General features: G+C 44.2%; 1 long non-coding RNA gene across 2 annotated transcripts; it reads left to right on the top strand.

Annotated features, from left to right (window-relative positions):
* Positions 1-1,891: 1,891 nt before the first annotated feature.
* LOC139573856 (uncharacterized) lies at positions 1,892-21,098 on the top strand. Of its 2 annotated transcripts, none has more exons than XR_011674662.1 (3): positions 1,892-2,025; positions 13,129-13,243; positions 19,826-21,098. It is a non-coding gene; the product is annotated as an uncharacterized lncRNA (long non-coding RNA). The 2 variants fall into 2 exon arrangements; XR_011674663.1 differs by lacking the exon at positions 1,892-2,025 and adding an exon at positions 11,759-12,053.
* The last annotated feature ends 1,844 nt before the right edge of the window (positions 21,099-22,942 follow it).

Genomic DNA, 22,942 nt, shown 5'->3' on the forward strand with positions numbered 1-22,942 from the left:
TGGGGTTGGCCTGTATGTCATGTATCAAAATAATGAACAGATGAGGATTTCACACTCCACCGTCATTCTGGTAAGGGATAGTGAAGGTGCTCTCCTCTATCGCGCAGGTCTCACACATTGGACTGGTGTGCCCTTTTCAAATAGTGTAGGCCTATTGGAATTTCCTATAGTCAGGAGGCACTTGTTGGACAAGAAACAGGAATTAACAAATGAAAAAGTGAAAGCAGACTTTTCAACTGAAAAGAAACAGAGCCACCGTAAATTTGTTATGAAACAACAACTAGCGAGACACCACACGGGATGGTAGTCCATCTTCACCCTGCAAACCTCATCCGCTGAGTTCATGTGACGAGCATGAAGGGTGAGGGGATGGCATCCTCAAAGACAAACGTTAAGCTATACACATAGGCCTTCTAGCAGTTATTTGAGGATGACTACCCAAATGGGACTAGCTGGGAAGAGGAGGGAGTGGGAAAGTTTTTCACAAGGAGAACAAATTATGGGGAGGGGAAAGCAACCTAAAAGGAAAGAGGAAGGTGGGGGTTGCTGAGAGTTCGGCTATTTGTTCTAGGATAGTGTTGACAAGAGGAATGGATATGAACATTCCAAATGTATTTAGGTCTATTTAAGCAATAAGACATGAGGGGGTGTGGTATATGGCCAATATACCACTGCTAAGGGATCTTCTTATTCACGACGCAATGCGGAGTGCCTGGATACCACCCTTACATGCTGACCAGACCGGACACGTCGCGTGCGCGAGTGTCGCAAAATAAATTTAGAAATCCATGTTATTCAATTATTGCACCCACACTGCTTGCGCACGCCAACGAGCGTCTGCGACACCAAGGGCTAAAATAGATGTCGTTCCTGTTTCTGACGCAGAACGCGCTGCAAGTCCTGCCTCTCCCATCTCCTCATTGGTTTATAGAAGCAGGTACCCACGTGCCATCTCCTCATTGGTTTATAGAAGCAGGTACCCACGTGCCATCTCCTCATTGGTTATACCCACGTGGGTGATAGAAAGACGAACTGTTTTGCCGGTAGTCGTGGTAATACAATGAAAGTTTAGATGCGATCACCATATAATTTAAACGATGAAAAAGCATGGAAGGAGGAGAGATGACCGTTTTATGTGTGGATTAATTGTCGGAGTAGAGGACCTTGTGCATTTCAGGTAAAATAACAACTCAATGTTTATATCCCAGGACAAATTAGCTAGCAACAGCAAGCTAGCTAAATAGGACAAATGAACGTTAGCTAGCAAGAGCAAGCTAACTAGCTAAATTACCATACATGTTTAATGCTTTTCGACCTGTCCCCAAATTAATGTCATTGGTTCAGAGTTTGTTTTGATATTTTAACCTGCGTGTCGTGATCGCGTTTGGTGTGGGGGGGGCAAAATACATTTATGCACGATAGCGCACGATGGCGCAGACAAACCCCTGAGGTTCCTTATTGCTATTATAAACTGGTTACCAACGTAATTATAGCAGTAAAAATAAATGTTTTGTCATACCCGTGGTATACGGTCTGATATACCATGGCTGTCAGCCAATCAGCACCCAGTTTATAATAATGTATAGCTTCTGTCTTCCATCACCATGGCATTAGACCAGGGGCCAAAAGTGTGACACCAATCAGGCTCTAGAGAACTGGAGTTGCCCAGCCCTGCGTTAGATTAGAGTTCAACTACATACAACTAGCCTACACAGCAGAGCACTAAACTAACCATTTGTGTGCTAAATGTCTGTCTGTTGCTCGTTGGGCCAATAACCTATCTTCAGTCAACGAAAGCAATACTCCAACAACAGTCAATTAATCAATTATGTAGCCTATAAACCGCACTAGGCGAGCACATTCTATTCATAGGGGTCTGTGTGACTCATGGCTCAGATTGCCCCACCCACCCCATGTATCTATAGGCTGGCCTGGCTTCCTATATAGCTTGATACGTGACCATCGTGTGCTTGTACTCCCTCGTTTGAGCACATTTCAACCAGCTCAATCCGAGCACAGTTCCAGGTCAGTTCAATCTACAGCTTTTTATTAACTGACACTTTTGCGCGAAAATTAGTTTGTGTGTCCACAATTGATTTCCAACCGTTTGTAATTGGTTGACTCAATGATTAATTAGCTAACAATGGAAATGAGCACGTACTGGAGTGGTAGAAAAATGGTTGAATTGTGTTATAACATTTTTTGGGGAAAGATAACAGATTTTTACGCCACAATATGACTTGGTTGGTTAACAATATGGATGGAGCCGCTAGGGAAAGTTATTTTTTATTAATTGATTTGTGTAATTAAAGTATAACCGCTCAATGGGATAGATATTATTGATTAGTTAAAGAAATTATTTTACTTTTTTTCATTTGGAATTAATAGGTGTGGTTTTTAAATTAGTGCTGGAACCACTTAGGCTGCTTAGACAGGCAGCCCAATATCATTTCCCCCCCCCACAATTTATATTTTGACCATCAGATCAGTTAAAGATTTGACGTAATAGACGGCAGACGGGAGGGAGGCTTCTACAGATGCTGTTATTTGATCTAAAACATCAGGTGTACACGGACTCCAGTTAAGTAACTAATGCAAAGATTTAAAGCGCAATTATGCGTTTTTTCTCCAGTACATTGCCACGATTGTCAGTTATGTAACTGCCCTACTGATCTCAGTGCGTCCTTGCTGGGATGACACAATTAATCTACTGCCGGTGAATACCAACACCAAACACATTGGTTCACCGTTCCACGGGAGCGGACAGTACACAGCATACCGTAATGTTCTGAATAGTGGCCAAGTATACATCGCTCCCTATTCCACTGAACAATTTAGGAGTAACAAACAAGTCCCAACATTTATTGGAAACTGTTAAACTACCCTCCGGATCTCCGGGGATGAGCAACTCAATCCTGGGCCTAGCACCGCCGAGCCAGCGATACTCACCGGAGTGGAAAGCAGTGGATGGATCCACTGATCGTCGCCGCTGCGGAAGTGGGTGAGGGCTATGGTCCCATGGTTTCTCTCGAGTCACCCGGCTCCAAGTTGGAATTTGACTCTCCAAACATATCCAAGTCGATATACGCGATCCCTGACTACTTCTGGCACGCAATTAGTTCCCGCATCCAGTCAAAGCGGAAGGGATAGTTAATTGCACTACCGAACTGCCCCTAATCAAAACGGCCTAAACCTAGCCGTCAGAAAACACAGAAAATGTAACTTTTTTTCAATGTGTCAATCACTCGAGTTATCTGGGACCCACGAGCTAAGCCCAAGGGACTAATAGGGGGGCACTTGAACATTCGCAGTGTCATTTCAAAAAGTGATCAATTCAACATCTTCTCACAGACTCCAACCTTGACTTCCTCTGCCTTTCAGAGACATGGCTCCATAAAAATATCCATATGCTGCTTTGATTGTGCCTGGCTACAATGTTTTCAGGAGAGACATGATCGAAGGAAGAGGGGGTCATATTTACATTAAAGAACATATCTGATGTAAACAAATTGAGTGGTCATGTGATAATGAACTAGAATGTATTGGCCTAAACGTTACACTGTCTCCCCAAATCTATTTTACCCTTATTGGAATGTATAGACCATCTTCCACCAAAAGTGTATTTTGAGCAGTTTAATAACATGCTTAGGGAATGTGATTTTGGGGAAAGAGGTAATCTTAATGGGAGATTTTAACATGAATTATGAAGACAAGTCTTGTAGGAAAAACCTTAAACTGATCCCTAATACATTTGACCTTACACAGCTAGTTAAAGGGCAAACCAGGGTGACTTGTTGCTCTGAAACACAGTTTGCTCTGGTGTTCAGTAATTAAACCAGAGAGAGTGACTGACTAAATCATTCAATATTGTTACTGGGCTATCTGATCATAGTCTGACACTTATAGCCAGAAAGCTTTCTAAGAACAGGTTTAACCTCTACTGTTAGGTATTCTGAGTCCACCAGGCTTTCTAAGAGTGAATTTAATTATTTTGAAAACGCAATTAAGGAAATGAACTGGAATGATCTCTTGTCCTATACAGATGTGGAAGCAAATAGTCAGGTGTTTCTATCCACAATCCAGACTACAATAAATGGCTTCCTAAAGAAAATCAAAACTAAACCTGGCCAAAAGAGCACTATTCCTTGGCTAAATGGAGAAATCTGGTAACTGATGAAATAACGAGATCATGCTCTAAAAATATCCATGAAGTACAAATTAGAGCATGACAGACGTAGGTTTACCATGTTGAGAAATAAGGTGATGAAAGAAATCAGACAGGCCAAGGCAAACTTTTTTTATTAACATAATTGGTGAAGCAAAGGGAAATTCTAAATTGATCTGGGAGAATCAAAAAAAAAAAGGTTAACAGGGAAAGATCATAGTAACACTGCAAAAAGACTAGAAATCATGGTGAGTGACAATCTAACACAGGATGCAGTCGAAATAGCAATAGCCTTCAATTCCTACTTTGACTCTGTCAGGATACTGACACATTGGTTTCTTGGGCTCAGTGCTAGTGAATGACACTCAACCTAAGGGAGGTTTCTGAGTCAGAGGTGAACAAGGTGATTAGCTCACTAAAGAACTCTAAAGCCAAAGATGTGTTTGGGCTGCAGTCTACCTTTCTTACAAACTACAAAGAGTCACTCATTGGCCCCATTGCTAAGGTCAGCAACACATCTATTGGTCAGGGGTGTTTCCAACTGTCTTGAAGTTTTGCCATAATAACGACAATCTTTAAATCGGGTGACCCTGCTGACGTGAGTATCTACAGGCCCACTAGTATACTACCTGTGGTGTCGAAGGTTGTTAGTGTGTAGCAGAACAACTGATTGCTCACCTCAACAGCCCCTTCACATTACACTCCACACAGTTTGGCTTCAGAGCAAAACACTCCACAGAAACGGCCAACTGCTTTCTTCTGGAAAATGTGAAGTCCAAGATTATTTTTTTTTTAACCAGGCAACCTTTTAAGAACAAATTCTTATTTACAATGACGGCCTAGGAACAGGGGGTTTAACTGCCTTGTTCAGGAGCAGAACGGCATCTTTTTTTTACCTTGTCAGCTCAGGGATTCGATCTAGCAACCTTTCGGTTACTGACCCGTTGCTCTAAGCACTAGGCTACCTGCCGCCCTGTTGAACAAAGGGTTGTTGTTGGGGCTGTGTTTCTGGACCTAAGGAAGGCTTTTGATACTGTTAACCATGAGGTTCTCCTCACAAAATTGTTCAACTTTTCCCCCGATGCCTTGAGATGGATGAAATCATACCTTGAAGGCAGAACTCAGTGTGTCAGAGTGAGCAATGAGCTGTCGCCCACTCTTAGCTATGATGTGGGCATGCCCCAAGGGTCAATACTGGGGCCCCTCCTGTTCAGCCTGTACATTAATGATCTGTCTTCTGTATGTACTGGGTCTGAAGTTCAGATGATACAGTGATATATGTGCATGTGTAACCGACGTGAAATAGTTAGCGGGGTGCGCGCTAATAGCGTTTCAATCGGTGACGTCACTCGCTCTGAAGTAGTTGTTCCCCTTGCTCTGCAAGGGCCGTGGCTTTTGTGGAGCGATGGGTAACGATGCTTCGAGGGTGGCTGTTGTCGATGTCTGCAGAGAGTCCCTGGTTCGAGCCCAGGTAGGGGCGAGGAGAGGGACGGAAGCTATACTGTTACACATGCAAACAACAAGCTACACAAGAACTCACTACTGTAATGGTCCAGGTGACAAAGTGGCTCAGTGACTCATGTTTGCATCTAAATGTGAAAAAAAACTGTCTGCATGTTCTTCACAAAGAGGGCAGCTGATGCTACTGAGACAGATTTCTGTGTCAGGGGAGAAGCTCCAGGTGGTATCTGATTTTTAAGTACCTTGGCATCATACTTGATTCCAACCTCTCTTTTTAAAAAGCAGGTGAAAAAAGGTAACTCAAATAACCAAATTCAACCTAGCGAAATTCCGATTTATACGAAATTGTTTGACTGTAGAGGTAGCAAAACTGTACTTCAAATCTATGATACTGCTTGACTAGTTGGGCCCAAGCTTGCTGTACAACATTTAAACCCAGTGTCTGTCTATGAACAGGCTCTCAAAGTGCTTGATAGGAAGCCCAATAGCCATCACTGTTACATCGTCAGAAAAATCTAGTGCAATACACCGACGCATGATTTGTATTCAAGATCCTAAATGGCCTGGCTCCCCCTCCACTCAGTACTTTTGTTAAACAGAAAACCCAAACATATGGCTGCAGATCCACAAGGTCTGCCATGAGCAGTGACTGTATAGTTCCCTTAAGGAAAAGCACCTTTAGTCAATCTGTTTTCTCTGTGAGCGCTTCCCATGTTTGGATACACTGCCATCAGACACACACAACTGCACCACATATCACACTTTCACAAAAAAACATGAAGACATGGCTAAAGGCCAGTCAGACTAGTGAACATAATCCCTAGTTGTGTATTGCCGCTTTCCATGTCTGTTGCTTGTGAGGTGTGGAAACACTGTTGCTTTTATGAATTTTGTGTTGTTGCTTTTATGCTATGTTGCTCTGTCTGCATGCTATGTCTTGCTTGTCCTATGTTGCTCTGCGTGTGCTCACTGCTCATTGATTGTCTGTATTGTAATTGTTTTTAATAACCTGCCCAGAGACTGCGGTTGAAAATGAGCCGGCTGGCTAAAACCGGAACATTTACTGAAACGTTGATTAATGTGCACTGTCCCTATAAAAATAAACTCTTGTGATTGGTCAAAATACCAATTTGGTGGGAAAAAATCAGAATGGGCTGCCTGTGTGAACAGCCTTAGTTTTGGCAGTTTGTCACCATTGAATCTTAACTTTATTTAACTAGGCATGTCAGTTAACAAATTCTTATTTACAATGACGGCCTAACCCGGCCAAACCTAGACAACGTTGGGCCAATTGTGCACCGCCCTTTGGGACTCCCAATCACATCCAGATGTGATACAGCTTGGATTTGAAAGCAGGGACCGTAGTGACACTTCTTGCACTGAGATGCAGTGCCTTAGACCGCTGCGCCACTCGGGATCCCAATTACCCTGCAGCACTGCTTATCTAAAAGTATTCATTGTATTTTGTTGGATGTCTGCGAAATTGAAAAGCATCTTGTTTCAACAGCTTATGAAATATGGTGCAACTTTTTTTGGAGATACTGCTGAATGCTGGTTCTTGCTAGCAGCATACCACCCTGCATCCCACTGCTGGCTTGCTTCTGAAGCTGAGCAGGGTTGGTCCTGGTCAGTCCCTGGATGGGAGACCAGATCCTGCTGGAAGTGGTGTTGGAGGGCCAGTAGGAGGCACCCTTTCCTTGTGTCTAAAATAATAAAAATCAAAAATAATATCTCAATGCCCCAGGGCAGTGATTGGAGACGTTGTCCTGTGCAGGGCGCTGTCTTTCGGATGGGACTTTAAACGGGTGTCCTGACTCTCTGGTCACTGAAGATCCCATGGCACTTATCGTAAGAGTAGGGGTGTTAACCCTGGTGTCCTGGCAAAACTAGATTTATTAGGTGGCTATTGATGCATTTCATAAGATTATTAAAATCTTGTGTAAATGTCTTCAGAAAACAATGTAAAATAATAAGGTTGTACTGCATTTGTTAGTTTAACTGAGAAAAGTACTACTATATGTGTAAATACTGTAACAACTGTAATGGTCGTTGTTCACACATGCAAGAGGCAGGTGGCGGCAGCGATCCTCCATTCCAGGTTTGAGGTGGCGGTATACGGGCTTTGACTGAGAAATGAGGACAATGGGGTGATTTAAAATGGCACTGGCATGTCTGGAGGGGAGGGGTCACATAGGGTGGGGTATGTGAAATTCTGTAACACTGTTTCTGGTTAATTACATGCCAGGGATGGGCATAATTTCACACATGTGGGTGTTTGTCATTGGAGTTTGCTGTCTGTTGTGTTTAAAATGCACAATAGGCCTATGTGTTTTTTTTAACTAGGCAAGTCAGTTAAGAACAAATTCTTATTTTCAATGACGGCCTACCAGGGAACAGTGGGTTAACTCCCTTGCAGAACAACAGGTTTTTACCTTGTCAGCTCGGGGATTCAATCCAGCAACCTTTCGGTTACTGGCCCAACACTAACCACTAGGCTACCTGCCGTCCCGAAATGTTCACCTCTCACCAAGTACAAGCTATGTTGGTTAAAAGTTGCTACTTGGGTCTTGTTTAGAATGCCTCTAGGCCTATATGGTTGCATCCATGGACTGTATATATTAACTATACCATCTAGTCATATGTACGTTTGACCTTTTTGCAGGACTAAACTGATAAAACCCTTCACGTTGATCTCTGGTTAACTTCTGGTGCTATATCTCTGATAAGACTATACGTCCCCCATCCACCCCTCCCACACTAGTCGAGAGTGCATAATATGGTGATAATGTATTGATATGAGATTCCTAGAAGCATCATACGTTATGTGATCTTTACATTTTCATTAATTAAGCAACGTAATCAATGTCTCAATGCCAATTGACGATTGATTGTCATCACACGCCCTCCTTCCTGCTTTTTTTTTTTTTTTCACTGACATATCAACTCTGCGTGGTAGGTGTCGTAATCTGCATTCAAATTTTATGGCCGGCCCAGTTGGTTCTGATTTGACTTCGAATGGCTTGTGCTAATGGTCTTCATTGTTTACAAGCCACACTGCAAAGACGTGATGGAAATGGTGGCCCTCCTTTTTCAGCGCAAGACTCACTTCAGATTAGGTGCATGTGCCACTTCTGGAAAAACTCCCACAATTTAATTTTGGGCCTGGGACTCCTTCATGCACAGCTGATGGCTTGCCTGTGAATCACGACAATCACAGACACAGGGGGCTTGACTGTGGGGGTTGTGGTGATGCTTTCCCCCTCTTGATGAAAGATTAAATGACTCTGACCATTTTGTGCAAGCCCCTTGACCAGGTCTGATTTCCATTCCACGCCACAGAAACAAGGAGAAGCCAGTCAATGCGAGCATGCTCTACGTCGGCATGGCTTATCGCTGCTCGAATGAGGAAATATGGAAACTAGTGCACACGCTACGGTCATATGAAGTAGAAGGTAGGTCTTAAGCCCAGTAAGCACTGGGGAGAATGGAGATTACACAACGTTTAAATCGATCAGATTTATGATGTGATGTAATGCTGCCGCGGAGCCGTTGAGGTCAGATCGGTGGCTCTGAGGAGAGATTGAAGCTCTGACAGTAGCACCGTCTCAGCACCTGATGCCTCTAGCTCTCCCCATTTATCAGCCCACGTCACTCAGTGGAGAAACCTCCAAGTTGTTTTAGATGGGAACAGTACGGGGAGTGAAGATGTGGGAAGATAGGAGGGATGAAGGAGCTCTAGAAGGCTGTGAGTTCGGGGGCTTGCTGTATCTGCTCACAAGACTGGTGCAGCAGAAACATAAGGCTAATTAAATTTTTACTGCTCTTGTGTCAGAGAGGGAGTGATTGAATTCTGCAGAAATATCCTCCGTTTACAACGTAAAACACCAAATAATGCATGCAGAATTAGGCTGATACTCGCTAATTATCAAAATCCAGAAAAGAGCTGTTAAATTCTACAACCACCTAAAAGGAAGCGATTCCCAAACCTTCCATAACAAAGCCATCACCTACAGAGAGATGAACCTGGAGAAGAGTCCCCTAAGCAAGCTGGTCCTGGGGCTCTGTTCACAAACACACCCCACAGATCCCCAGGACAGCAACACAATTAGACCCAACCAAATCATGAAACTTGACACATTGGAAAGAATTAACAAAAAAACAGAGCGAACTAGAATGCTATTTGGTCCTTAACAGAGAGTACACAGTGGCAGAATACCTGACCACTGTGAGTGACCCAAACTTAAAGAACGCTTTGACTATGTACAGACTCGGTGAGCATAGCCTTGCTATTGAGAAAGGCTGCCATGGCAGACCTGGCTCTCCAGAGAAGACATGCTGTTCACACTGCTCACAAAAGGAGGTGGAAACTGAGCTGCACTTCCTAACCTCCTGCCAAATGTATGACCATATTAGAGACACTTATTTACTGGGTGAAATATCACAGTGTGCCATCACAGCAGCAAGATGTGACCTATTGCCACACAAAAAGGGCAACCAGTGAAGAACAAACACCATTGTAAATACAACCCATGTTTATTTATTTTCCCCTTTGTACTTGAACTATTTGCACATCGTTACAACACTGTATATAGACATATGACATTTGAAATGTCTATTCTTTTGGGACTTCTGTGAGTGTAATGTTTACTGTTAATTTCACTTTTATCCTCACTTGCTTTGGCAATGTTAACATGTTTCCCATGCCAATAAAGCCCTTAAATTGGAATTGCGAGAGAGCGATTAGGTCATTTTTGCAGAGGGCTGCTGCTCTTGCTCTCTCCCCAACCCATCCCCCCCTTTGTGTGGTTTCACGGCCTCTGTCCCTCTCTTCCTGGTCTGAAAGCAGCTCTTAAGCAGGCCTTTTATAGCTTGATCCGAAGCCATGTTCACAGCAAAGATCAGAACCCAAAAAGGGCAGGGAATTCCCATGTCATTTGAGAGGATGTATTGATGAGGGTGGATGTCTTCTCACTGTACTCATATTTTTTATAGATATAGCCTATATCCAAACCTCGACCACAAAACATTAGAGTTCCAATTCCCAAAATTGGTTTACCAGACAAGTGTCCCTGATTTTGTAAATTTAATTACATTGGATAAATTGATATCGGTATGTTCTTTATTAGCTTTGAGAATGTCGACAGAGAACCTGTTCAAAACCAAAGATTGACTTAATTTAATCTCCTAATTGGATTATTTGAATGGAGACCCAACAATCCAGATTATTTTAAGGTTGTTAATCGGACCCCTGCTTTGCTGACAGATTTAAAGAAAGCTTTGGATTGGTCTACTGTGTGATCTTGGCCACAAGGTGATGGAGCTGGCTTTGGCCATGAATCTCTGTAGTAACACATCTTTGATAGTTGAGTAGTGAAGGAACCCTTCAAAGATATAGAACACATCAAATAGCATTGCCCAAAAGGACATTGATCTAGCATGGCATGATGGGATACTACTACAAGGTTGTGACGTCATTGTCCATCAACAGTATGGATGTCGAGCAATGCCATAATTTGGCATGAAGCCATGAACATAATTAAAAGTAAGATTCTGGTGAAGACTCAACGATTAGGTGGAGTAAACATTGGTTACATCATTGTTTGGAAGATTTCCGGAAGAGAAACCGCAAATATTAGCCCAGTGAAATGGAAGGAGCTTATGTAACACAAACAGACTCCACAATCATAAAGGCGAAATGACCCACTAATGTGAATGATGTTGTTTTTCCAAGTCAACATGAACAAGGAGTGGTCAGTTCTGGAAGGCAAATCCTGATATTTCTGCTACTGTTGGAGGAGATTAAGAGGGCAGGTCAACGTTGTTACATAGTCCAACACGTTGACACACATGTTCCCTTAGACGTGTGCTGTTAAGCTTATGAACACTTTTCTCTCTCTCTTTCCAATGTGTTGGCTGGATGAGCAAATACCATCTGACAGGTCACAGAGTTTTTATACTATTGTGGTGGGGAAGAGGGTTTGGCTTGAGTGTGTTAGAGCGCAAGCCACAGAGAGTGATGCATTTTGACAGCTGTGTGTGTGTGTGTGTGTGTGTGTGTGTGTGTTGGGCAAGTCTGCAGATCTGGTTGGGTGAGACTGGGCTATATAATAGGGCGGAGCATACAGCAGAAGCTTTCTCCGTAGTTCCAGTCTCCCGTCACACTGTGGGGTACCCAAACTACCAGGTGCTCTTTGGTTGGCTGGGCGCTAGGTGGTTGGAATTCAGACTGGCCAGTTGGAGTAGCAGCTACAGGATCTTTACCACCACAGAGCCTGTGGAAGGTGTGGAGGATCCAACGTTTTTTTTTTTTACGACTGCATTCCGGACCGCTTTTTGCCCAGGAGCAAGTCGGAAACCCGAAATTTCAAGGAGTTTTTGGTGCATCCTCTTTTTTTTAGCCTGAGCAAAAGGGTGTAATCGCAACCAGGTTGGCAGATGAATCCCTCGCATGTTTCTACCTTCCCTGCACACTGCCAGCTTTTTCCCCTTGCCTCCCCAGTGAAATTGTTGTTATTGATGCGATGTTCACTGATTGGTGAACTTTGACATAGGACCCATGTTATTGGTCATGGAGAGATGCATTTAGATGATGGCATAATGAGTTAATTAGTATCTCTTTAGTGGTGGTGTTGTTGTTCCCCCCCCCCCACACACAGCTGGTCCTGTTTACTTGAGTTGGAGCGCTATCGCTCAGTTTTCCGCATCTCGCAGAAATGTACTTCAAAGCAAGCCACTCAAGCAGTTGGAAGTAAAGAAAAAAGACAATTGAACACTTTAAAGGCTAGAATTTGGCTCTTTCCAATTAGGGATGTCGCATTTGAAAATGATCTGGAAAATTGTCCTGCATTTAGTGTTTGGAGGGAATTCCTTGAATTGGAATGATGATGATAATCAAGATGACCACTCATTACATGTCATTATCTTCAGAGGCTGAATGAATTTAACGTTTTTCGAGTCAAGTTCACGGCTTCGTGAATAGCAACATTGTTGACCTCGTCAGATCTAGTTCAGATGTGCTGATTTTAAGATTATTATAAAACATTTTTAAAGGTTCTGAGAAACGGTGTCAGGTCCAAAACCAGACCAGATGTTAGTTCTGACGGTGGTACCTTTTTCTGGATGGGTTGGTCTGTAACGAAACTAGACTGCACTGGACCGGATCAGGGAGACTGGGTTTGTTCATAGTCCTCGCCTCAGGCAAGAACTGTTCCCTTCCTCGAAGCCGTTCAGATGGTTTGAGTTTATTTGCAAGCATAGAGAACGGCCTCGTTTCTCATTTTGCCAGTCTGTCGCCGGTATCAAACTTGAAGAGGCTTTGGTTTAATTTGTAAGCACATTTCTTTATTTTTTTCCTCCGTGTTTAACAAAGTTTAGTGCTACTTGGATGGTTCTGAAAACACTCTTTATTGAGTCATCAGTATGCCTCTACACATGGGATGAATTATGGTTTCCTATTGGCTTAGTGGTCAGATGGAGTGACTCCATTATCTCTTTCTCTGCAGGTCTCCAGACCAGAGCTGCATCAACACACCGCACAAAGAAACCAACCCCAGACCCACTACAGACATGATCATCAGACTGGGCAGACTGACACCTGGATACTTCCGCCTCCTACAGGTTTGTAAACTATTGATGACCTTTTCATTTGGGGTTTTGGGTGTGCCTAATACTGTATGAATTCATGTGGCAGGAAATATATTGACACTTCTGTCTACTTATTGATATGACTTGTTACGGTGAGTCAGCACTGAATACTGTAAAGATGCAGTCCATGTGGAAGCGTCAACACTTGATTGGAAAAAAACAATATCATTCCATTTCAGAACAACGGATTACCAGTATTGTGTTCTAGAGTTGCAGATGCATTAGAAATAAATCATCTGGGCACCATATCCACTCCCACACCAGTCAATGAAATTCCTATCCTCCCTTTAACAGTTTTGTATTTGCTGATCTTTAGGCTTGAATAACAACAATGGCCATGACCAATTTTTCAATAGAGTACTTGTTGACTTAGGAAATGCCAGCTCAGATGATTCACTTGACTTGGAATGTAAGAGTAGTGTGACGAGGTTTAACTTCCCCCTTGGCTCAGATGTGGATGTAAGCGAAATGAAAAATGGACCACTTCAGAGTATTTGAGCGTTACTCCAAGGCCATGGTTTCCCTGCTCACACCCAGTAGCTGAAAGCGAATGAAAACTGCCTCTCTAATCCTATTTAAAATTGAAGTAGTGTTTTCCCCCTTTTTGCCTGAGTTCTACTGTAGACTCTAAACGAGGCAAGTGACCAGTTGGTAAAACGGCATTACCAACGCTAACTTGTCAGTCCATGTTGAATTCAGCCAGGCGGGAATCTCGGCCTGATGTATAATAGTATCCGCTTGCCCCAGAACACCCCCTCCCCCCCCTATCTGACACCCACAATCTGCTTTCAAATCAAATCAAATCAAATCAAATTTTATTAGTCACATACACATGGTTAGCAGATGTTAATGCGAGTGTAGCGAAATGCTTGTGCTTCTAGTTCCGACAATGCAGTAATAACCAACAAGTAATCTAACCTAACAATTCCACAACTACTACCTTACACACACACACAAGTGTAAAGGGATAAAGAATATGTACATAAAGATATATGAATGAGTGGTGGTACAGAACGGCATGGCAGATGCAGTAGATGGTATAGAGTACGGTATATACATATGAGATGAGTACTGTAGGGTATGTAAACATAAAGTGGCATAGTTTAAAGTGGCTAGTGGTACATGTATTACATAAAGATGGCAAGATGCATGATGATGCATAGATGATATAGAGTACAGTATATACATATGAGATGGGTAATGTAGGGTATGTAAACATTATATTAAGTGGCATTGTTTAAAGTGGCTAGTGGTACATTTTTACATAATTTCCATCAATTCCCATTTTTAAAGTGGCTGGAGTTGAGTCGGTATGTTGGCAGCGGCCGCTAAATGTTAGTGGTGGCTGTTTAACAGTCTGATGGCCTTGAGATAGAAGCTGTTTTTCAGTCTCTCGGTCCCTGCTTTGATGCACCTGTACTGACGTCGCCTTCTGGATGATAGCGGGGTGAACAGGCAGTGGCTTGGGTGGTTGTTGTCCTTGATGATCTTTATGGCCTTCCTGTGACATCGGGTGGTGTAGGTGTCCTGGAGGGCAGGTAGTTTGCCCCCGGTGATGCGTTCTGCAGACCTCACTACCCTCTGGAGAGCCTTACGGTTGTGGGCGGAGCAGTTGCCGTACCAGGCGGTGATACAGCCCGACAGGATGCTCTCGATTGTGCATCTGTAGAAGTTTGTGAGTGCTTTTGGTGACAAGCCGAATTTCTTCAGCCTCCTGAGGTTGAAGAGGCGCTGCTGCGCCTTCTTCACAACGCTGTCTGTGTGGGTGGACCAATTCAGTTTGTCCGTGATGTGTACACCGAGGAACTTAAAACTTTCCACCTTCTCCACTACTGACCCGTCGATGTGGATAGGGGGGTGCTCCCTCTGCTGTTTCCTGAAGTCCACAATCATCTCCTTTGTTTTGTTGACGTTGAGTGTGAGGTTATTTTCCTGACACCACACTCCGAGGGCCCTCACCTCCTCCCTGTAGGCCGTCTCGTCGTTGTTGGTAATCAAGCCTACCACTGTAGTGTCATCCGCAAACTTGATGATTGAGTTGGAGGCGTGCATGGCCACGCAGTCGTGGGTGAACAGGGAGTACAGGAGAGGGCTCAGAACGCACCCTTGTGGGGCCCCAGTGTTGAGGATCAGCGGGGTGGAGATGTTGTTACCTACCCTCACCACCTGGGGGCGGCCCGTCAGGAAGTCCAGGACCCAGTTGCACAGGGCGGGGTCGAGACCCAGGGTCTCGAGCTTGATGACGAGTTTGGAGGGTACTATGGTGTTAAATGCTGAGCTGTAATCGATGAACAGCATTCTCACATGGGTATTCCTCTTGTCCAGATGGGTTAGGGCAGTGTGCAGTGTGGTTGCGATTGCGTCGTCTGTGGACCTATTGGGTCGGTAAGCAAATTGGAGTGGGTCTAGGGTGTCCGGTAGGGTGGAGGTGATATGGTCCTTGACTAGTCTCTCAAAGCACTTCATGATGACGGAAGTGAGTGCTACGGGGCGGTAGTCGTTTAGCTCAGTTACCTTAGCTTTCTTGGGAACAGGAACAATGGTGGCCCTCTTGAAGCATGTGGGAACAGCAGACTGGGATAAGGATTGATTGAATATGTCCGTAAACACACCAGCCAGCTGGTCTGCGCATGCTCTGAGGACGCGGCTGGGAATGCCGTCTGGGCCTGCAGCCTTGCGAGGGTTAACACGTTTAAATGTTTTACTCACCTCGGCTGCAGTGAAGGAGAGCCCGCAGGTTTTGGTAGGGGGCCGTGTCAGTGGCACTGTATTGTCCTCAAAGCGGGCAAAAAAGTTGTTTAGCCTGTCTGGGAGCAAGACATCCTGGTCCGCGACGGGGCTGGTTTTCTTTTTGTAATCCGTGATTGACTGTAGACCCTGCCACATACCTCTTGTGTCTGAGCTGTTGAATTGCGACTCGATTTTGTCTCTGTACTGGGACTTAGCCTGTTTGATTGCCTTGCGGAGAGAATAGCTACACTGTTTGTATTCGGTCATGCTTCCGGTCACCTTGCCCTGGTTAAAAGCAGTGGTTCGCGCTTTCAGTTTCACGCGAATGCTGCCGTCAATCCACGGTTTCTGGTTTGGGAATGTTTTAATCGTTGCTGTGGGTACGACATCGTCAATGCACTTCCTAATGAACTCGCTCACCGAATCAGCATATTCGTCAATATTGTTGTTGGACGCGATGCGGAACATATTCCAATCCGCGTGATCGAAGCAGTCTTGAAGCGTGGATTCAGATTGGTCGGACCAGCGTTGAACAGACCTGAGCGCGGGAGCCTGTTGTTTGAGTTTCTGTTTGTAGGCTGGAATCAACAAAATGGAGTCGTGGTCAGCTTTTCCGAAAGGGGGGCGGGGGAGGGCCTTATATGCGTCGCGGAAATTAGTATAACAATGGTCTAGGGTTTTTCCAGCCCTGGTAGCACAATCGATATGCTGATAGAATTTAGGGAGTTTTGTTTTTAGATTAGCCTTGTTAAAATCCCCAGCTACGATGAATGCAGCCTCAGGGTGTGTGGTTTCCAGTTTACAAAGAGTCAGATAAAGTTCGTTCAGGGCCATCGATGTGTCTGCTTGGGGGGGAATATATACGGCTGTGATTATGATTGAAGAGAATTCCCTTGGTAGATAATGCGGTCGACATTTGATTGTGAGGAGTTCTAGATCAGGTGAACAGAATGACTTGAGTTCCTGTGTGTTGTTATGATGATCACACCACTTCTCGTTAATCATAAGGCATACCCCCCCGCCCCTCTTCTTACCGGAAAGATGTTTGTTTCTGTCGGCGCGATGCATGAAGAAACCAGCTGGCTGCACCGACTCCGTTAGCGTCCCTTGAGTTAGCCATGTTTCCGTGAAGCAGAGCACGTTGCAATCCCTGATGTCTCTCTGGAATGCTACCCGTGCTCGGATTTCATCAACCTTGTTGTCAAGAGACTGGACATTGGCGAGTAGTATGCTAGGGAGTGGAGCGCGATGTGCCCGTCTCCGAAGCCTGACCACGAGACCGCCTCGTTTGCCCCTTTTTCGGCGTCGCACAGGGTCGCCGGCTGGGATCAGATCCATTGTATTGGGTGGAAGGCAAAACACTGGATCCGTTTCGGGAAAGTCATATTCCTGGTAGGAACGATGATGAGTTGACGTTAATCGTATATTCAGTAGTTCCTCCCGACTGTATGTAATGAAACCTAAGATTACCTGGGGTACCGATGTAAGAAATAACACGTAAAAAAACAAAATACTGCATATTTTCCAAGGAACGCGAAGCGAGGCGGCCATCTCTTTTCGGCGCCGGAAGTAGCTTCATCAACAAAGCCACTGATATGATTAGCATCGACGCTAATGTTGGTGATATTATTTCCTCCCCCTTTTGTTCCTCCTCCACCGCAAAAATCCTTTACAGTCATGAATGTGACGCATGTCGTCATTTGTGTAAAGTGTTTTCTCTGCTATTTTTACTAATTCGGAAAACAAAGACCCCAGTATAGACTTTAGGAGAAGGTGGCTCGCTGTTACGTAAAATTCCACATGTTGCTGTGACAATTGATTTTCTTTGTAGTTGGAGGATTTGAATATGTGTGATGGAATTGAGGACTTCTCTGCGTTCTTGATTGGATTTATGGTTGGATTTATGATGGTTAAAATGCTTTCAGATACAATAAGTTATCCATGTGGTTATTAAATCAATACTCTCCATTAGTGAGATTGCTTTCAGGTGGGCATAGGCAATCAAAGATGTCTAACATCCTCATTGAAAGGGAAAGTGGGGAAACCTAGTCAGTTCAACTGAAATGTGTCTTCCGCATTTAACCCAACCCATCTGAGCCCCAGACCTCTCCAATCCCACTTCCATATATACACTATAGATACAAAAGTATATGGACACCCCCACAAATTAGTGCATTCGGCTATTTCAGCCACACCCATTGCTGACAGGTATATAAAATCGAGCACACAGCCATAGACAAACGTTAGAATGGCCTTACTGAAGAGCTCTGTGACTTTCAATGTGGCACCGTCATAGGATGCCACCTTTCCAACAAGTCAGTTTGTCAAATTTCTGCCCTGCTAGAGCTGCCACGGTCAACTGTAAGTGCTGTTATTGTGAAGTGGAAACGTCTAGGAGCAACAGCGGCTCAGCCGCGACGTGGTAGGCCACACAAGCTCACAAAACGGGACCGCGAAGTGCTGAAGTTCATAGCGTGTAAAAATCGCCTGTCAGCGATTGCAATACTCACTACCGAGTTCCAAACTGCCCCTGGAAGCAACGTCAGCACAATAGCTGTTGGTCGGGAGCTTCGTGAAGTGGGTTTCCATGGTCAAGCAGCCGCACACAAGCCTAAGATCACCATGCGCAATGCCAAGTGTCGGCTGGAGTGGTGTAAAGCTTGCCACCATTGGACTCTGGCGCAGTGGAAACAGGTTCTCTGGAGTGATGAATTACACTTCACCATCTGGCAGATGCCAGGAAAACGCTACTTGCCCGAACGCATAGTGCCAACTGTAAAGTTTGGTGGAGGAGGAATAATGGGGCTGTTTTTTTTCATGGTTCGGGCTAGGCCCCTTAGTTCCAGTGAACGGACATCTTAATGCTACAGCATAGAATGACATTCTAGGCGATTCTTTGTGGCGACAGTTTGGGGAAGGCCCTTTTCCTGTTCTAGCTTGATAATGCCGCCGTGCACAAAACGAGGTGCATACAGTCATGGTTTGTCGAGATTGGTGTAGAATACTTGACTGGCCTGACCTCAACCCCATCAAACACCTTTGGAATGAATGGGAATGCCGACTGCGAGCCAGGCCTAATCGCCTAACATCAGTGCACGACCTGTCTTATGCTCTTGTTGCTGAATGGAAGCAAGTCGCCGCAGCAATGTTCCAACATCTAGTGGAAAGCCTTCCCAGAAGCGTGGATGCTTTTATCGCAGCGAAGGGGGGGGGGGCAACTGCATGTTAATGCCCATGGTTTTGGAGTGAGATGTTCGACGAGCAGGTGTCCACATACTTCTGAACATGTATTTGCTATCTTGCGGGTGTATCCAGAGGCCTTTTTCACTGAAGATATGGCAGTGCTTTCTAAACGCCTGAGCTTAAAATGGAGTCCTATCTTATTTGCTTTGAGGCCCTCCAGGGATAATGGAGTGCAAAGTGCAAAACTGTATTGTGAGGGGACTTTCTGCACCTGCCCTTTGGTATAGCGTGCAAGGAGTTTGGTCTCGTGTACCAAGAACATTGTTCCCCCTTTTTTGCTAAAATCTTTCCTTGCCCTCTAAATGTTTAATAACTGTTCTAACCACAACCCTAGGCACATGACAGGGCACTGTGGATATGTGGAACGCTGGTGTTGTTGGGTTTTTGGTATTGTTTTTGAAAGGAAGAAGCTTTTATTTCTGTACATTTTCATGTTTCGTCACATTCAATTATCTTTTTATACAATCTTTGACTTAGGCAAAATTTAGGCATTGGTTTTGTTTTTCCAGATTTGGTTCAGATATGTTCTCCGACCCATGCGTTGATCACTCACCTTTTTTGCCTTTTGTGTGTTCTCTCTAGAGACAGGTGGCGGGTGAGGTGCAGACCCAGCCACGGGACCGCGCGGTCAACCAGATAGCCATGATGCTGGCCATCATGGGCCTAAGCCTGTCCTACTACAGTGCCAAACGGATGACCGAGAAGGTCCAGAGGCTCCAGAAGAGAAGAGATCCCCATACACCCTGAAGACCCCCCCCCCCCCCCCCCCCAATGCGCCGGTCCGCTTTGAACCTGGAGAGAAGACGAACCAATGCAGAGATGTTGTGGAGAGGAGACATGGAGATGTCGGTGTCCAGAACAACACCTTTTCACAACCAATCAGTCGTGGTCACGTCGTTCACACACTGGAGTTTTACTGGGATCACTCTCAATGCGAGGAGAGTTCAGGGGCTGCTGCTTTTTAAGGGTATCTTGTTAATTTTTCACACCAATTGGGGGTTAGGAGGGTGTGTGTCTGTCTGTGTGTGTGTGTGTGAGAAAGGCCCACAGTGGGGTTCGTGTGGTCCTGATAAGGTTTGGGGGGGTAAAAAGTACTACCAACTGTCTATGGTCAGGCTGGGCCTGAGCTTTAGTTGTTGCCAAGGTACATGCGTGCAAGATGCCGTCAATACTGTTCTGAGCTAAAAAGGGATAGAAAAATGCCAAACGAATTATTCTAGTGTACTGTGAAACTTGCCAGTGCTCCAAGCATATGACTGTGTGTAAACAGTCATTCTTTTTTAAGGGAAGGCTATCTGCATTTGAGATGTATCTAGTAATGACTGAAGGCGGGCCCATAGTGTGAGGAGAAAGTAACCCTCTTAGGTTTTTGTAATTTCTTATTGTTAAAAAAATACAAGTGAGCCATGTGAACTAGAGGTGGAGGAGGAGTCTCAAACTGGTCAATAATTCCACACATGTTTAATATCTGTTAATGTCAGACACAAAAAAAACAACAGTACAAGTGAAACGCAGTATTTTAACATTTTAGGAACTTGCTTATCCAAATCTATGAAAAAAGGCACTTAATCCAAATAGCAACTTTGTTTTTCCCACAATGTTTCCAGATTAATCGATTTAAGTCTTGATAAAGAATGGTGGCTTTCTTTAAAGAACTCGATCTGCAATGGCTACTAGGTGTTACCACAGAATATTCTAACTTCAGTAAACGTTGCATGGGTGTGCAGCTTTTAAACTCTACATAACTTAGATTTCATTAATACTGTCACGTTTTAGTTTTTTAAAGAATGATCACCATGAATGTATATTTCTGTGATGTTTAGAAAAATCAAATAAAGCTGTGACTTGATAAGAACAGTGGCAGTTTAGTAATGATTTTAAGGTGTTTGGGAATTCTGGAAAAACCGACGTGAACAAGCTCCATTTTATCACAATATTTATCTTTCGCTAAGGGAAACTTCTCTTAATCTCTACATTTTCTCTGTGAAATGATGCTGTTGCCACACCAGTTCAGCTCAATAGCTGTTTGGTTGGATTTGGCATATTAGACTGTGTCATAGCACCACTTCCTGTATCATAGGGTGTCTGGTGTCTGCAGGAGCATGACGGCTGCACAGAACAGGAAGTGTTCAGGCCTCCAGACAACCGTTATCTTCTTCATAACTGGTGCATCTGTATCTGTAGTCTCTGTACCAGTCTGCCCTCAAATCCGTAGCCCCTGCTGCACCACTTTAACAGTGGTGGCAAAATCACAGGGCAATGTTTTAATCTATACTGAACAAAAATATAAACAACAATTTCAAATATTTTACTGAGTTACAGTTCATATAACGAAATCAGTCATTTGAAATAAATTCATGAATTCCTAATCTATGGAATTCACATGGATGGGCAGTCTCTGGCCAGTCTCACTTGGGAGACTGGCCCACCCACTGGAGAGCCAGGCCCAGCTAAACAGAATTTAGTTTTTCCCCACAAAGGGCTTTATTACAGACAGAAATACTCCTCAGTTTCATCAGCTGTCTGGGTGGCTGGTCTCAGACAATCCCGCAGGTGAAGAAGCAGAATGTGGCGGTCATAGGCTGGCGTTGTTACACGTGGTCTGCAGTTGTGACGTCGGTTTGACGTACTGCTAAGATCTCTAAAACGACGTTGGAGGCGGCTTATGGTAGAGAAATTAATATTCAATTCTCTGACAACAGCTCTGGTGGACAATCCTGCAGTCAGCATGCTAATTGCGCGCTCCCTCAACTTGAGACATCTGTGACATTGTGTTGTGTGACAATACTGCACATTTTAGTCGCCTTTTATTGTCCCCAGTGTAACAGTATAACTTTACGTCGTCCCCCTGCCCCGACACGGGCGCGAACCAGGGATCCTCTGCACACATCAACAACTGACACCCACGAAGCGTCGTTACCCATCGCTCCACAAAAGCCGCGGCCCTTGCAGAGCAAGGTGCAACACTACTTCTAGGTTTCAGAGCAAGTGACGTAACTGATTGAAACGCTAGTAGCGCGTACCCGCTAACTAGCTAGCCATTTCACATCCGTTACACCAGCACAAGATGCACCTGTGTGATGATCATGCTGTTTAATCAGCTTCTTGATATGCCACACCTGTCGGGTGGATGGATGGATTTTTTTGGCAAAGGAGCAATGCTCACTAACAGGGATGTAAACAAATGTTGTGCCCAAATATGCTTTCTTTGCATATGGAACATTTCTGGGCTCTTTTATTTCAGCTCATGAAACATGGGAACAACACTTTACATGTTGTGTTTATATTTTTGTTCATATATTTTGCTGTAACTGTCAGACAGTCGCAAATTTGAATTGCTATGTTCTCCAATGGCACTCATTTTAGAATGTGTACAGATGATCCTCTACTACAGGATCGGTGTCCCTCCGCGGGACGGTTGAGCTAAGATAGGCTAATGTGATTAGCATGAGGTTGTAAGTAACAAGAACATTTCCCAGGACATAGACATATCTGATATGGGCAGAAAGCTTAAATTCTTGTTAATCTAACTGCACTGTCCAATTTACAGTAGCTATGACTGAAAGAATGCAATGCTATTGTTTGAGGAGTGTGCACAGTTATGAACTTGAAAATGTATTAATAAACCAATTAGGCACATTTGGGCAGTCTCGATGTCTTTTGAACAGAAATGAAATGGTTCATTGGATCAGTCTAAAA

Source organism: Salvelinus alpinus, chromosome 4 (genome assembly GCF_045679555.1).
Source record: "Salvelinus alpinus chromosome 4, SLU_Salpinus.1, whole genome shotgun sequence".
NCBI lineage: Eukaryota > Metazoa > Chordata > Actinopteri > Salmoniformes > Salmonidae > Salvelinus > Salvelinus alpinus.